Here is a 20352-nt window from a genome sequence, read left to right as displayed (position 1 = left end):
TTTATTTATTTGAGAGAGAGAGAATGAGAGACAGAGAGCATGAGAGGGAGGAGGGTCAGAGGGAGAAGCAGACTCCCTGCCGAGCAGGGAGCCCGATGCGGGACTTGATCCCGGGACTCCAGGATCATGACCTGAGCCGAAGGCAGTTGCTTAACCAACTGAGCCACCCAGGCGCCCTTTACTGCTTGATTTAAAGCAGCTTATCCTATAACTGAAAAAAGAAAGCACATACTGATAAAATAATAAAAGAATATTGGTAGATTATGTCATGAAATAAAGCCCCTCCATAAAAAAGACTCTATTCTATGACTCACAGGTTGAAATCAAACAAAATGCCTTTCCACCAGGAGTTCCCTGGGTGGCTCAGTTGGTTAAGCGTCTGCCTTCAGCTCAAGTCATGATCCCAGGGTCTTAGAATCGAGCCCCGCATTGAGGAGTCTGCTTCTCCCTGTCCCTCTGCCCTTCCCCACTACTGTTCTCTCTCTCTCTCACTCACTCTTTCTCTCTCAAATAAATAAAATCTTTTTAAAAAAATGCTTTGCCACCAATTGCATCCAACTTAACTTTATAAATTTAACATGATCATAGCAGTTTATTAAGAGTAAACATTTGATGAGTTTCTGAAATATTTCCAATGTACACAGTGAAGACCTTTTGTACTTTAACAAATACATTTATTTTTCAGAGCATTTAATAGAATTATAGTCCTGTTTCTATGTTGCTTTCAGTGAAATAATATTTATATGATAAATCATTTTGAGTTAAACATGTATACTATTAACAATTCACACTTAATGGGAAAAATTGTGTTTATACGAAACACGTCAATGTCATGCATAGCTTATAATAAAAACAGCAGTAGGTGGCTGTTTTTTCTATCACGAACCCCCCACCATCCACCCATAAGACTTCACTGACTGGACCAGGAATGAGCAGCTAACCCAGGTAAGGAAATTGATAGATTGGCCAGAAAGCCTAAAGGTGAACAAGACTGAAAAGCTCTGCAAAAACTGAGATGAGTTGGGCCAACATTGCTGAATACTCTGGAACAGTCTTCAGATCTACAGAGAAATTCAGGCAGGTACAGCAGGAACTATAAATGAAAGAATGTAGAGAGACCTTGAATTCCAATAAGAATCATGATGGGTCATGTTAAAGCAGAAGTATAAGAACATAGAAACTATCAATAATCATGATGTAGAGAAAAAAAGAAACATAAAATTAGATTGTAGTTGAAACAAAAGAGAAAAGACTCAAAAAGGAGGAATGGGAAAGAAGGTAGTGGGATTACATGCCTTGCTTGTCTCTAAAGGGAAGGACCATAAATTCTCACTTCTGAAGTCCCTATTCCTGCCTTGAATCTAGTTCCAATCCCCATATGTACTGATTCTATTCTGGATCTTTCTCATATATTTCTGTGTAAGCCTCATGTCTCTTACTGAATCTTATATTAAACCTCCTTTACCGGAGCTTGTTTAAGTGACTGCTCCGTGCAACCAAAAGAGCCTGAACAAACATTCAACATTGAGCCCATATTATGTTCTAGGTGCTTGGGATGCAGAGATACCTCTGCCCCTACAGAGTTCAGTCACCAGAAGTAGGACAAACATAAATAGATGACTCAGAATACATCAGGAAGACTGAATCTTCATTTTTGCAATGAAGATCCTATATCACTGATTTTTATCAGCCTGCAAATCTATAAATCCGGGCCTAACCTCTTTCTTGACTTTTAGTTTTTTATTTGCAGAAGGCTGCTAGGCAACATCATTCATCCATAGCCTTTCATTATTTTCTCCTAAAATAAGCATCTTTTTGTCTTCCCAATTTTAATGTCACTACAATACATCCAATAATATTGGTTTAAAATTTCAGTGCCGTCATTTATTTCAGTTCTGTCAATTCCAACAATTAGACAAATGCCATGGATTGGTCTTCCCATTGTCTTTTTCCCCCCCACACCAGCTGATCTTTTTCTAGGTAAGCCCTGATAACCTTAAATGGTTTCCCCACTAAACCAGCTTGAAAATTAATCTTAGTAAGAATAGCTCTGGTAGGTCATTCATTTCCCTTCTCAGAAACTCTCAGTAGATTCCCATTACTACTAAGTTGAATCATAATTCCCTGGCTTCTTTTGAGGTCAGATGATAGTTTTCCAATATTACTGCTCATTACTATTTTAAATACAATTGCCATATCAGTCAAACTAACACCACATGGTGTTTCTGTATGGTTTGCCTTCTCTGCCCACTCTCTTCTCTACTCTTGGAATGCCCTCCCCACATTTTCCATCAAAATCTTTTCTTTCTTTCAGATATAATTTAAATTCCATTTTTTAAAAGAAGTATATTTACTGAGACTTACCACTGTATATAATTGCTCTCTTATCTGAATTCTCAAAGTAATATTTTATGATACAAACTAACTATTTGTGCAATTTACTGCCACTTCGTTGCTCAGTTATAAGTTGCTGAAGGGCAGGGACCATGCACATCCATTACTAGTCATTACTACCCACCCTCACCCGTTACCCTACCTTGGCATTGTTGTTCCTCAACAAGAATGTTGAATAAATAAATGTACTATGACTAATACAGAGAACCACAGAGCCACTTTTATAAAAAGCAACTTCACTTAATATACCCACAACATGATATTTTCATTTTAATTCAAATGAACATATCTTTCCATCCCACACAAATCTGTTCCTCCTCCTGGATTCCTTCTTGCCGTTTAGCTACATTATCCACTTGGTTGCCCCAAGTCAAAAACCTAGGAATCACCTCACACTTTTTCCTTTTCTTTACTCTTCATATTAAATTCTTTTTTTTCCCTAAATATTTTTTATACCTGCTTTCTCCTTTTCAACATTACTATTTAGTTCAGATTCTCACCTCTCTCTTCTGGTCCTCCTACTTCCAGTCTCAACCTTCTGTAATTCTATCTTCTATACTCTTGCAAAAGTGGTATTTTGAGTAGAAAAAAACATGAACATCATGCTCCTTTGTTAATGTTTTTCCTCCCTTGGCTGCTCTGAACCTATCTATGTAGGAGGTAGGCTTTGTGTAGCCCTTCATGATATGGCACTTAACTAGCAATCTAAATTACCTCTTGACTTTTTTCCCCATATATACTTTGTACATACTGAATTGCTTGAGCTCTTTATACTTCCGTACTTTTGGAAGCATTCTATTTAGAATACTTCCTTTTCACAATTTCTGTTGACCAGAAAAACTACATAACCTTTAGCTTTAAGTTTCTTTGTGGAATCTTTCTTAATTTCCTCCAGCTATCTTAGCTATTCATTCTTCTCCCTCCACATTATATGTATTATGCCTATTCCATGAAAGCAGTGCATTGTGTTTGTCTACTTTGCCATTAGATTCTTTGGGGATAGAGATTTTTTTAACATGTAACTTTTAGAACCTAGTGGAATATATTTCACAAAGTCATTCAATAGGCACATGATAAATTCTTGTGAAAAAGGATTAAGGAATAAATTAATATGCATTATAGGAAAGGAAACCTCTGTATTTCTTAAATTTTTTAAAAAGATTTTTTAATTTATTTGACAGAGAGAGACAGTGAGAGAGGGAACACAAGCAGGGTGGAGTTGAAGAGGGAGAAGAAGGCTTCCCGCTGAGCAGGGACCCCGATGTGGGGCTCAATCTCAGGACCTTGGGATCATGACCTGAGCCAAAGGCAGATGCTTAATGACTGAGCCACCCAGGCACCCTTGTATTTCTTAAATTTTAAGTCATATATTCCATTGTTGGTAATTGTTAAATCACCCCCTGAAGTGTAAAAGCGGCATTAAACATTGTCTTTGTTCAATACAAATGAATAATCATGAATAAAAATTTTAACATGAATTAATAATAATATAGCCAGACTTTTTATTTCCTTAGTGAGAAAAAGTAAAATTAGTAACCAACACTAAACACAGAATGCTAGATTATGCCTAAATTTATTGTTTCATGAAAATAAAAACATGCACCCACACATTCTGTACTTTCTTTTTTTTCCACATTCTGTACTTTCTAAATGTGACACTTTAAAAAATGTTTATATCCATTTTCAATGATGACAATAATTGAGTTGGCTTTTTTAATAATGATTATCATCATTTTTGTTATCCCAATGTCCTTAAAATTTATATCTACTAAAGAGAAAGATGAAAGAGTGCCCTAGAATGATAAGTAAATTTTAATGCACTTAACAAAAATTATTTCATAGTAGTAAGAAGTATTATACTTCAATAAAAAGTGAATATATTTTATGCCACAATAGTTGAATTAGACAACATTGTATCTGTGTCTCCCACCTTATAGACCAGAAATACTCTTAAGTAATTTTACACCATTAATAAACTCTATAAATCTTACTATTATCAAGTCATAAGCTTTATTTCTCCATGATAGCTAAGTTTACATTCATGTCACATTTATTTTGGAGATATAAGTCAGAATTTTAAATATAATTAATACAATTAACTTTGAAGGATATATCAAGGTTCTTTGGTATCCAAATATATTATATCCTGGTGTCAAAACTCTTTTTGTCAGGGACATTAGAATAAAAATATAAGCAATATGAAAAAATATATATATATATATATAAATGATATGATTTTTAATGGAAGAAAGTACCTTGGTTTTAGTCTCTTAAAATAAAGGATCCCATAGAGTACATGGTAAAATATTCACTTTGTCCTAAAATAATTATGAAATAATATGATGCTGAAATGATTCAGATGTTTGTCTTAGTTTTTTATAAATCAAACTTCATCATTTATAATATAAAACCTAATTCTCGAGCTTTTACTTAGGAATTGTACTAGATCCTAAAAGTACGTTATTTTAGTTATCATCACAACAATTCTCTGAAGTAAGTACTATTTTCACTATTTTACCAACGAGAAAACGGAGGCATGGATGGGTTAAGGAACTTCCCCATAATTATGCAAGGTGCCAGAGGATTTGAAACTAAATAGTCTGAATCCAGTCTGGGTACTTTATTGCTCCATTATAATAGCCTACATATACCTTTATTTTAGATCAACATTGGAAGGTGTTCAAGAGGAGAAGTACATAGCAACCTGGTAGTGATTTACGGAGGAGATTAAATGTTAGATTGGAAGGGCAACTGAAAAAAGTTTAAGAGCGATTCTCTCCTTGTGATTTCATGAGGCTACTTCTACCTCCGTTGCCACCATAATCTCTCAACCGCACAATTGCCCTAACTGCTTACCTGCTGTCCCTGATTTCACTCTGTACCACCTCCACTCTGTTCTCCACACTACAGTTAGAACGATCTTTCTAAATCTGTGTGACTTCACAATTTAAAGTGCTGAAATAAACAATAATACTTAAAATGATTTATAAACTCAACATAGGTTAACTCCTGTCTACCACTCCAACTTCTCCCTGTACTGTGGTCATTCTTTCCAGTCCTGCCTCCAGAGCCATCATCATCAGCCATGAAAGGCGGCCAATGAGTAACTCCAAGGGCACCAGTCATAGAGGCTACAAAAGAGTTGTGAGCACCAATTAAGGTAAGCACCATAATTCATTCTGTTAAAAGGCCTTTGCAAAGATTTTTCCTCTGCATAGAGAGTTATCGCCTTGTCTCTTGTTCTCCCGTTATGTACCAGTTTACTTGTTATTTTCCACTGTCAGCCTTCCTTGAGGCAGAAGTTTAGGACAGGTTCCTTTCCTTCAATATTTTTATATAGAATCAGTAATGTAATTATCTGATTAACATCATTCCTCCATATTAGACTCATGAGAACGTGTTGGAATTTGCCACTGTTTTATCCTCTATACCTAGCAGTGCAGGACATAGTAAGTGCTCAATAAATATGTTGAATACATGAAGATTTTACATGAATTTAGGTCCCCTCCTCTACAAGTTATGGAGACCATATCAAAGTATTCTTTGAAGAATAATCTAACACAAAAGGTAGGTAAAAGGGATAAATTGGCTAGAATAACATACATCTTGAACAACATGCATCTTGAATACCATGTATTGGGAATATTTCTAAATGTAAAGGAATTCATAAAAATATCCCTCAAAATTATTTATATCCAATACTCACCATTATTTAAAATGTATATTTCAAAGTTATAAACAATACCGTTTTCAGAAAATTGGGAAAGAGCAGGTGATCATAGTATTAAAAGCATGAGATATTACTATAAAATCATTGTATAACAAATTTGATAATTAATGTTACTTAAAAAATGAGATATTGCTGATGACAAGGTGACATTTTTCCCTCTCTAAGCTTAACTTCTCACTTAAACCCTTACCCAGGGGAAAAATTAAAAATATTTACCGACCGCTAAACTATGGTCATTGGCTGATCAGAATAAATACTGTCATACTCATAATGAAGGGCAATTGAAAATAATTGCATTAAGTGTACTTGTGCATCATTGTTCTTTCTCAGCCCTGCCTATGTTTCCTATCTTCTTGGTCAAGGCAGGACATTTTGAAGCAGGTTTTTTGGGTTTTTTTTCTGACATTGTTTCTTTCTTTAATCAATTAATTCAGTGAGTATTCATTGTGTCAGGCTTTGTGCTAGGGTTACAATGGTGAAGAAAACCGTGAGTAATCCTTGTCTTCCTGGAGCTTGTAATCCTTGTCTTCCTGGAGCTTATAATCCTTATAGGCTCAGTGGGTACAATTGTACTTCCATGATTCCCTGCATTCTAGAGGCCAGGTTGACCATTCTTTAAGTTTTCCGTGTCAGCCTGTCTTGTAACGAGACAGGAGATCCAGGTGCCCTCTTTCTCCCTCTCTCTCTTTCTCTCTTTGTCTCTTTGCATCTTGCTGCAAGGTTCTCACTTTATCATGCTCTCTTACCCTTACTAACTTGCCCTACACCCCCCCCACCCATGCACTGCTAAAGGACTGCAAGTCCTAAAACACATTCACTTATAAGGATAGGAGGCTTCACTTCAGCCTGAGGTGAAGTCATTTTCTCCTGTTGAGCTTTTACCAAACAGTCCTACACTGCTGATCATATTATGCTTGCACAGATTGGTAAAGTTAGTTTTCTTTTTCCATTTGGTTAATGATACTGCATGGGTCTAAACTTCAGGGCAGATTGAATTTGATTTCAGAATATATTTCCAGAAGTAGAAATTATGAATCAAACAGTTTGCATAGTTTTGGGGGCCTCACTTTCTGAATCTACCTCTGTACTCCCATTTTTCCACTCTGTTACTCCTAAATCTATTACAACTTGCCTTCCACCCTTACTGAAATGGTTGTCAAGATCATCAATGACTTTTTAATTGCAAATCCCACAGTTAATATTCAGATCTCAAATGAAATGACTCACTCTTTGTTATAGAAATTCCGTCTTTATACTGTTATTTATGACACTTTGAAATCATGTCCCAACCTATTTTTAGTCTGTTTAAAATCTTTTCCATTCTTCTTAAGTCATTTTATTACTTCATCCTTCTTCATTTTTAGTTAGCAAGAATGTGAAGAAAAAAGAATCCTTTTACACTATTGGTGGGAATATAAATTGGCACAGTCAGTATGGAAAACAGTATGGAGTTTCCTCAGAAAATTAAAAGTAGAGCTACCATATGATCCAGCAATCCCACTTCTGGGTATATATTAAAAGGAAATGACGTCACTATCCCAAAGAGATATCTGCACTCCATGTCATTGCCGCATTATTCATAATAGCCAAGATATGGAAATAACTTAAGTGTCCATTGACGGATGAATGGGTAAAAAATGCACACACAGGAATATCATTCAGCCTTAAAAAAGAAGAAAATCCTGACATTTGTTCATTTGTTTCAACATGAATGAACCTGGAGAACACTATGCTAACTGAAGTAACCCAGACAGAGAAAGGTAAATATTACATGCTATCACTTATCTATGGAATCTAAAACATGTCAAAGTCATAGAAAAAGATAATAGAAGGGTAATTACCAGGAGATGGGTGGTGGGGAATGGGGAGAGATGTTGGTCAAAGAATACAAACTTTCAGTTATAAGATGAATAAAGTTCTGAAAACTTTATGTACAGCATGGTGACTCTAGGTAATAATGTATTGTGTACTTGAAGTTACTAAGAGAGTAGATCTTAAGTATTCTCACCACACACACACACAAATGGTCACTATGTAAGATGATGGATATGTTAATTAGCTTGACTGTGGTAATCATTTTCCAATGTATACATACGTCAAAACATCACCTTGTACACTTCAAATATATATAATTTTGTCAATTATACCTTGATAGAGCTGAAAAAAATTTACAAGTATAAGCTAACTTCATATTTCACAGAAAAAATAAAAGCTGTCAGATAGATGCCACATCAACTCTTTTTTTCCTTTTCTGTACCACCCGCCCCCCGCCCCAATTCACCTGCCAATGTGTCAAGATTTACTTCCATCCACTACAGAATGGAAATAGGTATTCCTCTTTCTTTGTAAAGCTAGTTCTTCCACCATCTTTTCAGGAACTTCACTACATCGTCTCCCAACTTTTACCCATGTAACTTCAACATTTCTCTCATTAGTACATTTACAGTTTCTCAAATCTATCAAAGCAAGAGGTGTTTAAGACCTCCAAGATTTCTTAGGAATCCTTGTAGATACAAGGCATGGGGAGGGTATAGGACAGGGGAATTTTGGTGTACCGATATACTGAACACATTTATGTCAAGCCTCTTCTATGCAGAAGGCACTATTCTTGGTTTTTACTTGAGATTAACTACAGAAACCAATCAAATCAAGTCTGGGATCCACTGCCCTAGAAAAGATATGATGGGCATGTCCTTCTGGTGAAGTATTTTAGTGTAGAATTATAACTTATAAGGCAGAGTTGTAGCAACAACCCTTCCCTATTTCTATGCAAAAACATGCTGTTACTTTACTTGTATGTGAGCCAGCTCCTCTCTGCCAAGGAGGAAGAGGTTTTCAATAATAACCCAAAATACCTTAAAAATTCTCACTGAGGGAAGAGATGCCTGCAATGAAAATCATTTATAACTATAATTTTATAGGGTGAGTCTGACTAATGAGATCCTTTATGGTGTTTAAAAAACATGTTGAATAAGCTAGTTTTGAAAGAAATCATGTTAAAGTACCTATTTTAAAGAATCTATCAGTGTTCTTGTATATTGTAAAGAGAAATGATTCTTTTATTTTACAAGGACATGGCTTATAGAATTTGGTCCTTCATGTTTCACAATAGTATTATTTGAGTAAAAATAGTTTTGATACGTACAATGAGGCAATGTTTTTTGTTTTCTTTGGTGACACTTCCTATTGGATCTCTGATGACTAGTTCGTATTTTTCACAGCATAAAGTATCCATCTTGCTAGACTATCCCCTGCAGGAAAGAGTGGCACAGCATGGGTCAGGACTGGCCTGTTCAGGGCAGAGAATTCTTGGGCACATTGCTATGCTAATTGCTACAAGTAAAGATTCTTTTAAAGGACTATCAATCTTCTCAAAAAATCCCATTTAGCTAATAAAAATGCTGGAGTCAGTGAACTGTGTTGACTCAGGAAAAATTAAAATCTAGTAATTCTACTGAACTGGAGAGCAAGAACATCTTGTAAGAACTGTTTCAGTGACCTGTTTCATATTGGTGCTAAGCTTTGTTGTCCCAGTTTCAAACGAGTACATGCCAAAAGAATATGCTATTACATATTTTCTTATGAAATGTGTGTTTGTATTGTATAAAGAGAAAAAAAGATAATTTCTCAGTGAGACTTTAGAAGATGAATCACCCAGATGTAGTTTCTTTTCATAAGCCTACCATGTGGGGGGGAGATGGCAGAATATGCTTGATGAGCAAGTGAATTTCTCAGCATTCTGTGTATTTATAATTTTAAAGTTCCCTTTAGCTTGGCAGATGCATTTAATTAAATCAGCAGATCAGAAAATAAAACAATGAAAGCTGCTCTTCACAGGAAAGGCTCTGGATAAGAAAATGTATGCAAGGCCCAGTTTGTTTTCAGTTACAATCACATTTTAAACGTACTGTGGCTTAATCCACTACCTTTTTTTCACTCCTTTGGAAGGTCTCTGACTTTTGTTTTCTTAATAAGATAATAAAAAAAAAATCATTTTTTTTTCTTTCATTTGAACTCTCTTTTCTATGTAGTCAATAAGCATTCTTTGTTTTCTAAAGAAAAAATATCAAGTTAAATACGGTCCACACACTGTAAGCACAACTAAAAATTCAAAAACACATTTAAAGTGATGTCATCCATAAACGCTTAGCACAGTCACTCAGAGATAAAAACATGACGTGGATCCATTTGGTCTTCATGACTCTCCTTCCTCTTGGCCCAAGCAACTTCCTAGGGTGCTCTGATGTCTACAATCTTATCTTCTTATTCTAGGCCAGACTAGACCAGACATACTTTTATCCTTGTGTCATAAACTGTTTGTTTTATAATTAATTTATTTAAGGTCTGGGTGTCAACAGTAAGAATACCATTTAAACTGCTAAATATGTTGCTACCAATGTGCTGAAAATCAAGGGCCATACCTTACTCCAGGGTTCCCATATTCTATTTCTCTCTACCCTAGTAGAATGTGTCCATTCGTTTGGGTTTTTTTTGCCAATGAAAGATGAAATGAAACAGTTACTTTGAGGTTCTGGGCCAACTTCCACTCAAATACATCAATGTTGGCAACCCAATACAAGGACTTTTCAGACATCTCAGACATCTCAGACATTTAAGTTGTTTGGGGAATCCAGGAAGGAGAACGGGGAAAACACTTCGAGGTAGGTGGGAACTATCACAGATTATAATGTGGATTACCATCCACTCTTCCAAGAGTGGTTTTTCCAATTTGGTTTATTTTTCAAGTTTAGCAGTAACTGCTTTAAAGTTTAGTAGTAATTACAATCAATGATTGTTTTTCACAAGTTGTATATATATATATATATATATTATTCAATATAGTTCAGCACTTTATTTTCAAGGTCTGTGTTAGAAAACATTAGTTCACATGTCAAACTTACCAATGCTCAATTCCTGGTTTCCAAAACTCCTTTATAAGCAATATGTCATTGAGATCTCTTTTTACTCCCTTTTTTAGTTGACTTGAACTCATAGTAGTAGCTAAAATAGTGGTTTGTGCTCTCTTATTTTTCTCTAGCTCCCATTTCGCTGCACAAATTTCTATGTTATCAGAGAAATGCCTTAATATAAGGATGATTCTGTTGTGTAAAATAGTGCTCCATTTATCTCACCATATTTTAGAATTTCATTGAAAATATTTCATTTATGTCGTGTTAGAGAACTTTTATTCTCTGGATTAGAAAAGAGAAGCCCGAAGTCCTTTGTGCATCACATCAAGGAAAAACTTTAAACAGGATTAGCAATGGGGTTAAATAAATGATGCAATTGTTTGGAAAAGGAAAAAAAAAAAATCACAAACCAGTTCCCATTGATTTCTCTTTTTAATTCCTAGGCTACAACACTGAAAATTGGCTTGAGCAAACTTCTTCTTTCTCCCTCTCTTTAACTCTTTGTTTTATTTGCAAATAAAACTAAACTTAAAATCATTATTTGAAATCATTCCCATCATACCGCAAATACGGCCATAAGCACATTTTAAATAAAAACCTGAACAAGGTGGATTCCATTATATTAGATTTCACAGAATAGAACTTTATGCAATTCTTATTTCAACTCACAAGAAATATAAATACCAGGTGGATTTAACATGGAGCTGATAATCGTAAGCTTCAGGGTCCTCCATTGCACATTCCTCTTCTAAAATTCAATTCCTATTTATTTTTGAGTAATATTGCCTATTTCTGGGAAGAGAGCTATGATACTGAAAAAATGGTCAAAAAAAAAATATTGAAAACATGGCTGGTACCAGGAGAAAATGTCCTACTTTTACACCAGTCCCTATCCTTTTTCATTTTCTGCCTATTTTACACCATTCATTCAAAGAGCATCCACCTCTCTTATCTCACAGAGGCTATTATAGTTTTTCTTGACTTGGAAATCACATTTTTTTTAGCTTAAAAATCAACAATCTAAGAGGAAAAGTATAATTTGCATATTATAAAATGCACAAATCTGAATTGTACCACACTGACTGATTATATACCCATGTAACCCTCAGCACAATTAAAACATAGAACATTTCCATCACTTGGAAACTTCTGTCATACCCCTCAACATAATAGCCCTGACTCAGGCAATCAATTTATCATTTTATTATTTCAATTTATTTTTTACAAGTCTATTTTTTAGAGGAAGTTTAGTTGTGAAACTAAATTTGACAGAGAGGTAGAGATTTCACACATAACCCTTCCTCCTGCATATGCATATTATTCCTCATTATCAACATCCCCCACCACAGTGACACGTTTGTCACAATTGATAGAGCCTACCTTGACACATCATAATCACCTAAAGTCATAGTTTACACTAGAGTTCACTCTTGGTGTGTGGTACATTCTATGGATTTAGAAAGATATATAATGAGATGTGTCCATCATTATAGTAACATACAGAAGAGTTTCACTCTCCTAAAATGCCACTGTAACCTGCCTATCCATCTTCCCCACCCCAGCCCATGGCGATCACTAATTTTTTTTTGCTATTTCCACAGTTCTGCTTTTTAAAGAACCATGTAGCCTTTTATATTGGCTTCTTTCACTTAGTAATATGCATTTAAGTTTCCTTGGGTCTTTTCATTGCTTGAAAGCTCATTCCCTTTTTAGCGTTAAATAATATTCTATTATCTGGATGTACCACAGTTTATTTATCCATTCACCTGATGAAGGACATCTTGGTTTCTTCTAACTTTTGGCAATTATGAATAAAACTGCTACAAACATCTGTGTGCAGGTTTTTATGTCATCATAAGTTTTCAACTAATTTAAGTAAAAATCTAGGAGCATGATTGTTGGATTGTATGGTAAGAATATGCTTGGCTTTATAAGAAACCTCCAAACTGTCTTCCAAAATGGCTGTATTATTTGCATTCCCAGAGGCAGTGAATAATTATTCCTGTTGCTCCACATTCTTGTCAGCATTTGATGTTGTCAACGTTTCAGATTTTGGCCATTCTAATAGGTATGTAGCAATACTGCATTGTTTCAATTTACATTTCCCTGATGGCATTTGATGCAGAGCATCTTTTCACATGTTTATTTGCTGTTTATCTTCTTTGGTGAGGTTTCTGTCAAGGTCTTTAGCCCATTTTCAAATTGAGCTGTTAGTTTTTATTATTGTTTAATTTTAAGAGTTCTTTGTATATTTTGCTTAACAGTCCTTTATCGGATGTGTCTTGTGCAAATATTTTCTCCCAGTCTGTGATTTGTCTTTTCATTCTCTTGACATTTTCTTTTGCAGAGAAGTTTTTAGTGAATTAATTTTAATGAACTAAAGCTTATCATTTGAGGGCCATGCCTTCGGTGTTGAATCTTAGAAGTGATTGCCATACCCAAAGTTATCAAGGCTTTCTCCTATATTATCTTCTCGGAGTTCTATTGTTTTGTATTTTACATTTAGGTCTGTGACCCATTGTGAGTTAATTTTGTGTCTAGATTCTTTTTTTTTTTTTTTACATTTGATGTCCAGTTGTTCCAGAACCCTTTGTTGAAAAAACTATCTTTTCCCCCTTTGATCATTTGTCAAGGATCAGTTGACTATGCTTATCTAGGTCTATTTCTGGGTTCTCTATTCTGTTCTACTTATTTCCCTGTTTTTTGTTTTTGTTTTTGTTTTTTTTTGCTAATACTGAACAGTCTTGATTTCTGGGGCTTTATATTGTCCACATTGTGTTGACTATCTGGGTCTTTTCCTTCTCCATATAAACTTTGGAATCATTTTGTTCATATTCAGAAAACAACTTTCTGGGATTTTTATTGTGATCCCATTCTATCTATATAATCTAGAAGAATCTTGAAGAGAAGTGATGAGTTCAGATATCCATGACTTATTCTCAATCTAAGAGGAAAAACATAAAAAGTCTTTAACCACTAAGTATGATGTCCACAGTAGTTTTTTTCATAGATGACCTTCGTTCGGTTGTAGATGTATCATTCTGCTCCAATGTCACTGAAATTTTTTTGTCCTAAGTGTTTTTCCCACCTTTTTCTGAATTTATTGGAAGAATCAAATCACTTTTAATATTTATTCTCATAATGTGGTGAAATATATTGATTAACTTCTGAAAGTTAAACCAACCTTACATTTCTGGGATAAACCGTACCTATTAATGATGTGATATATATCTATAAACATGTTTGATTTCTGTTGGCTAATATTTTGTCAAGAATATTTTGTTCTTGAAGAATATTTGTGATTTTTTTGTCTTGTAATGTTTGTCTGGTTTTGGTATAGGATAATCCAGGTTTTATAAAATTATTTGCAAAATGTTTCCTTCTCTGTTTTCTGATACAATTTGTGTAAGATTGACTCAATGGTTTTGGAGTTTTCATTATGGGAGAGTTTCAAGTTATGAATTCATTTTTAAGATTAGATATAAAGCCATTCAGATTTTTTCTTGGTTCAACTGTAATGAAAACAATAGGAATACAAAAACTCAGAACTGTGTTCATCATCTTTATTTAGTAAAATAGATGAGGAAAATACTCTTATTTTCTTAAAGCTACAAATCACAATATGAAAAATACACTGTGATTAGGTTAAAATAGTCAAAAAATGATAATGTAAGCTTTCAGGTTGTACTACGCTTTTTTAAAAATATGTCTTAAAAATATTTACTATGTATTTACTTTTTGAAACTACTTTGCTAGATTCTATTAAGGGAAAAGGTGATTATTTAAATTATTTCTTATTTTATATTCAGCATTACATACAGATCTTCGGTATAAATATTTTGCTGTTTTAATACACAGTTCCATTATTTTGAAATAGAAAATGCTGCTGTTTCATATATTTTCATGCCTATAACCACAAATCTGTTAGAAAGACCCTACCTAATGGTGCTTTATTATAACTGTAGGCAAAATGCACAAAGGAAAACAAATGCTACACTTGCAAATATATATATATATATATATACATATATCCACAGTAAATATTATGGTTATTGCCAATTTAAACATAAAAATACAATGTAAGCAGGTTTAAAATTCAGATGACAGTATGAAATAACAAAGATTATATATTTTTTTAAAGAGTGTTGCTTTAGGGAAGCCTGGGTGCCTCAGTCAGTTGAGCGTCTGCCTTCAGCTCAGGTCATGGTCCCAGGGTCCTGGGATCAAGGCCCACGTCGGGCTCTCTGCTCAGTGGGGAGCCTTCTTCCTCTCCCTTTGCCTGCCACTCTGCTTGCTTGTGCACACTCTCTCTCTCTGTCTCTGACAAATAAATAAAATCTTAAAAAAAAAGAGTAGTTGCTTTATATTTGCAATACTGATTTAAGACTTCAGAAATCAAAACACATGTTTATTAAAGTTATGGTGCTTATAAAAGCCTTTGTGAAAGGATAAATGGCAAATGTTTGCATTTAGAATCACATACTATTATATCTTTCAAATATTATATTAGTGTTACTATTTGTTTTTCAAGTTAAGAGGGATTAGTAAAGGTACTGTTACAAAGGTGTGGGAAGGTTTGAGGGAACCAACAAGAGACCAATGACTCAGGGACCAACAATACGAGAAACTATTCCTAAGCCTGAAATGACACTTGACCTTAGCTGTAACTAAACATGCAACCACTATACTATTAACTATTTTTAAGCTTTTTTATTTCTATACACTACAATTTTTTTAAAGTTTTTATTTACATTTCAGTTAGTTAACATACAATGTTATAGTAGTTTTGGGTGTACAATATAGTAATTCAACATTTCCATACATCACCCGGTGCTCATTACAAGTGCACTCCTTAATCCCCATCACCTCTTTCACCCATGCCCCAACCCCCCTCCCCTTTGGTAACCATTAGTTTATTCTCTGTAGTTAAGAGTCTGTTTCTTGGTTTGTCTCTCTTTTCTTTTCTCCTTTTGCTCATTTTTTTGTTTCTTTAATTCCACATATGAGTGAAATCATATGGTATTTGTCTTTCTCTGCCTGACTTATTTCACTTGGTATAATACTCTCTAGCTCCATCCATGTCATTGTAAATGGCAAGATTTCATTCTTTTTGATGGCTGAGTAATATTCCATTGTCTATACACTATAATTTTTTTTAAAAAATCCTTTTAAAAATGAATCAAGTTGGGGGCGCCTGGGTGGCTCAGTTGGTTGAGCGACTGCCTTCGGCTCGGGTCGTGATCCTGGAGTCCCTGGATCGAGTCCCGCATCGGGCTCCCTGCTCGGCAGGGAGTCTGCTTCTCCCTCCGACCCTCCCCCCCTTTCATGCTCTCTCTCTCTCAGTCTCTCTCTCTCAAATAAATAAATAAAATCTTTTAAAAAAAAACGAATCAAGTTGGAGACTTCAGGTTAATTAACTTCCTTTAAGAGCATCCAGAAAATTAGCAAAGAAATGAGCAACTATTCACCCTAGTGATGTATACCAATCAGTTAGGAAATTCTGAAACTTTTTATCAGATTTTTAAAAACACCTTCTAAGCACTAGAGTAAATTGTTCAACATCTGCCACAACTTCAAAACTTAATGAGGGAAACGTATACAAGGAATCATGTATACAAGGTTTGTGCCTTCAAATTAAGTACAATAATTTTTATTTGTCATCAGAGGTAGAGGGAGATATGGGTATTAGTCCAAAATTTGCCACAAAGTGGCTGTGAGTCACTCCTTGACAGTCAGTTCATTTTTCTAGGCTTTGATCTGATAAAGTGAGGTGTAGGATCAAATCATCTTTATGGTCTCTTCCAACTATCATGTTTCTGCCTTTTGGATGGTGACTGTGGTGAGCAGATCCATCTGTCCCCAGGGGAGCAAGCTGGTGCCACTGCTCAGCCCTCTGTCTTGGAAGTGGATGGAAGGGGGTGCCCAGATTTGTGGGTAAAAACAGGAAAACCAGATGACTTCCCCATCTGATCTGGGAAGGGTCTCAATAGGCTTTCATTTTATAACCCTTTTGTAAAAGCTGTTCTTTCTGCAAAAGGTGGCACTTCACTTTCTTCCTTTCTGACTTTTCCCTTTAGACAAAAATTTGTCAGTGAATGTGATTTCTGTATTTCCTTCTCTGAACTTGGTTTCACTCACACCAAAGTGCTGCCTATCCATTCCCCTGAACTGCTGGGAGGAGATCATGCAAGATGACCGAGCAGTTTTGGAAAATATTTTGGCAGGAAGGATCACAATGCTTAAAAATATTCATAACCTTTTATCTTGTAATCCTACTTCCAGAAATCTATCTTAAGAAAGTAATTCTAAATTTCATTAAGGATTCAGACATAAAGATGTTCATCGTCAAGTTGTATAATTTATAATTGCAAAAAACTGGAAGCAATCTAAATGTCCAGAACAGAGGAATGACTAAATCATAGTTTATTGAGATGATGAAAAATTGTGTTAACAAACATCATTAAAGAGTTTGAAACAAAAACAGACTGCTTATTTTGCAAAATGATAAGCGGATAAAGTGAGATACAAAATTGACTGTATGGTGTGATTCCATCTCTGTGAACAAAAAATGAATAGAAAAATATTTGAAAAGGAATACACCAAAATGTTAACAGTGGTTTTTCTGGGAGTTGAGATTCTTTCTTGCTCATATCCATCTATTTTTTTATTGATAAGCTTTTATTATTATCAGAATAAAAATATGATTCAAATATATTAAAAAATCAAGATCTTATTCATTTCAGTATTCATGGTGGTGTTTCTGCAAAAGCTGATTGTGATCATGGTTTGTTGAGCTGTACTAATATGCTTTTCAAGTTTCCTGCCCAAGATTTCGTAAGATCATCAGCTTCCTTTTCCTCAAGACAATGGAGCTAACTAGAGCTTTCCCTATAATAACTAAAAACAGCGATCAGTTCTTAAAATTTTAATTAATTTTAACAATTTGCAGCAATTACATGCAGCTCTTTCAAGCTTCAATGTATCCAGTAAACTCAGAGTAAACTCTAAGAAAAAAGTGTGATTTGAGTGGTTTGTCTTCTTCAATACTCTACCTCTTTCTCATGACTCTTAGCCATTTTTTACTGGCAACTTCTTTCTCAGTTTATTTCTCTGCCTGTCTAGCTACTGTTGGGTCCTTTCTGAACTGAACTGGAATGTGCTCTTCTCTAAGAGTAATTCCTATTTTCTAGCTCTTATACATCTATGTACACATATGGATAAGGTTGCTCCCTACTCCACCTAGATAACACATGTATTTATGGAGGCACTTGCAATGTAATAGAGAAGGTAATGGATTCATAAATTAATACTTAATGTGCATAGTTTTAAAATGAGATAATACAGATAAAACCACTACATAAGATTTTCTTTTTATCAGAGTTCTCTTCCCAAAAACTATTCGGGGAAGGGTGGGGAGCCTCATTAAACACTTTCTCTTTTTATTCCCCTCCTCAAATTTTTTCATTTTGGTGCTGTCATCTGTAACAGGGGTCAGCAAACATTTTCTGTGAAGAACCAGGTAGGTAATGTTTTAAGATTTCCTGCTCACATGATCTCTGTCATGACTCACCCCATTGCAGAGCATGAAGCTGACATGGGCAATACTTAAGATGAAGAGTTGTGTCTATGTTCCAGTGAAACCTTACTCACAAAAGCAGGAGGCAGGTCAGATGTGCTCCATGAACAAAAGTTTACCAACCCTAGACTGTAAGATAAAGATGAATGTGCCTATCATGCTGGGAATAACACTTGCACATCTGGCTATAGCCCACTTCTCCCAGGACATGCTCATTAACTCATTTCTTGTTTTGTTCAAGCTGTTCTTCAATTTTCTAAACTACCCTCCTTCTTCTCCCTTTCTGTCCTTTCTGACAACTAGCTCTCAAATACTTAAGTTCTAGACAAGAGATTACATTCTCAGTGGCCCTCTCTACTCTCTCATGTATTTCTTTAAGACTTTATCCATGCCTATTCATGCCTATATCACAATACTTTTTTTTTGCAGTTACTATCACTCTATTCTTTCATATTTTTTCCAGCTTTATTGAAGTGTAACTGACAAATAAATTATCTCTCTCTATATATATAGATAAAATGTATGATGCGATGATTTGATACACATATTCTTTGTGAAATGATTATCACAATCAGGTTAACTAATACATCCATCACCTCACAAGGTTACCTTGTGTATGTGTGTTAAGAACGGTTAATATTTACTTTCTTAGCAAATTTCAAGTACATAATATTGTATTATTATTAACTGTAGTCTCCATGCTATACATTAGATCCCCAGAACATACTTATCTTATAACTGAAGGCTTCCTTTGACCAGCATCTCCTCAGTTGCCCTACTCCTGAGCCCCTGCTAGCCACCTTTTTACTCTCTGTTTGTGTAATTCCAAATATAGAAGAGATCATACAGTATTTGTCTTCCTCTGATTTATTTCACTTAGCATAATATCTTCCACATTCATCCATGTTTTTGCAAATGGCAGGATTTCTTCTTTCTTAAAGCTGATTGATATTCCATTATATATATATATATATATATATATATATATATATATACATACATACACATACTATACCATACTTAGGTTGTTTCTGTGTCATAGCTACTGTGGATAATGCTGCGATGAACATGGGAATGCAGATATCTCTTAGAGATAGTAATGTCATTTCCTTTGGATGCACACCCAGAAGTGGGACTGTTGGGTCGTATGGTATTTCCATTTTTAATTTTTTGAGGAACCTCCATACCATTTTTCATAGTGGCTATACTGATTTACAATCCCACCACAGGGTGGGATTCTCTTTCTTCACATCTTGGCCAGCACTTGTTATTGCTTGTGTTTTTGATCATAGCCATCCTAAGAGATGTGAGGTGATGACTCATTGTAGCTTTGATTTGCATTTTCCCAATGATTGGGCATGTTGAGGCTATATTCCCAGATTCTCCCTGCCCCTCTATCATGCAAGATCACTTCAGTATTCTGGATGGGATGAGAAAGAAGTGGGCCCCTTTGTCAGTATCCCACACAGCTGGAGAAACCGGATGTTCCCATAGTCTCGCTGTCCCCTATGGAAGAAACTGTGGGCTTAGGGAATCTCTTGGCACTGAGTTGTGCTGCCTTGTGGCGCGGATGACACAGAAAAGTAAAACTCTCTTCTACCCACTCCAAGCATCCAGTCTCAGAGTTTTTTGCTCCAGTGGTGTGGTAGAACTTCTTAGCTGGACTCCTGGACTCCTAAAAGGAATTCCTGCCCATGGGTGATTTCAAAACTGATATTCTTGGGGCAAGAGGGTAGAAAACT

The sequence above is a fragment of the Neomonachus schauinslandi genome, chromosome 2, assembly GCF_002201575.2.
Source record: "Neomonachus schauinslandi chromosome 2, ASM220157v2, whole genome shotgun sequence".
Lineage (NCBI taxonomy): Eukaryota > Metazoa > Chordata > Mammalia > Carnivora > Phocidae > Neomonachus > Neomonachus schauinslandi.
The sequence above is the reverse complement of the archived record's forward strand: the minus strand, read 5'-3'. Positions refer to the sequence as shown.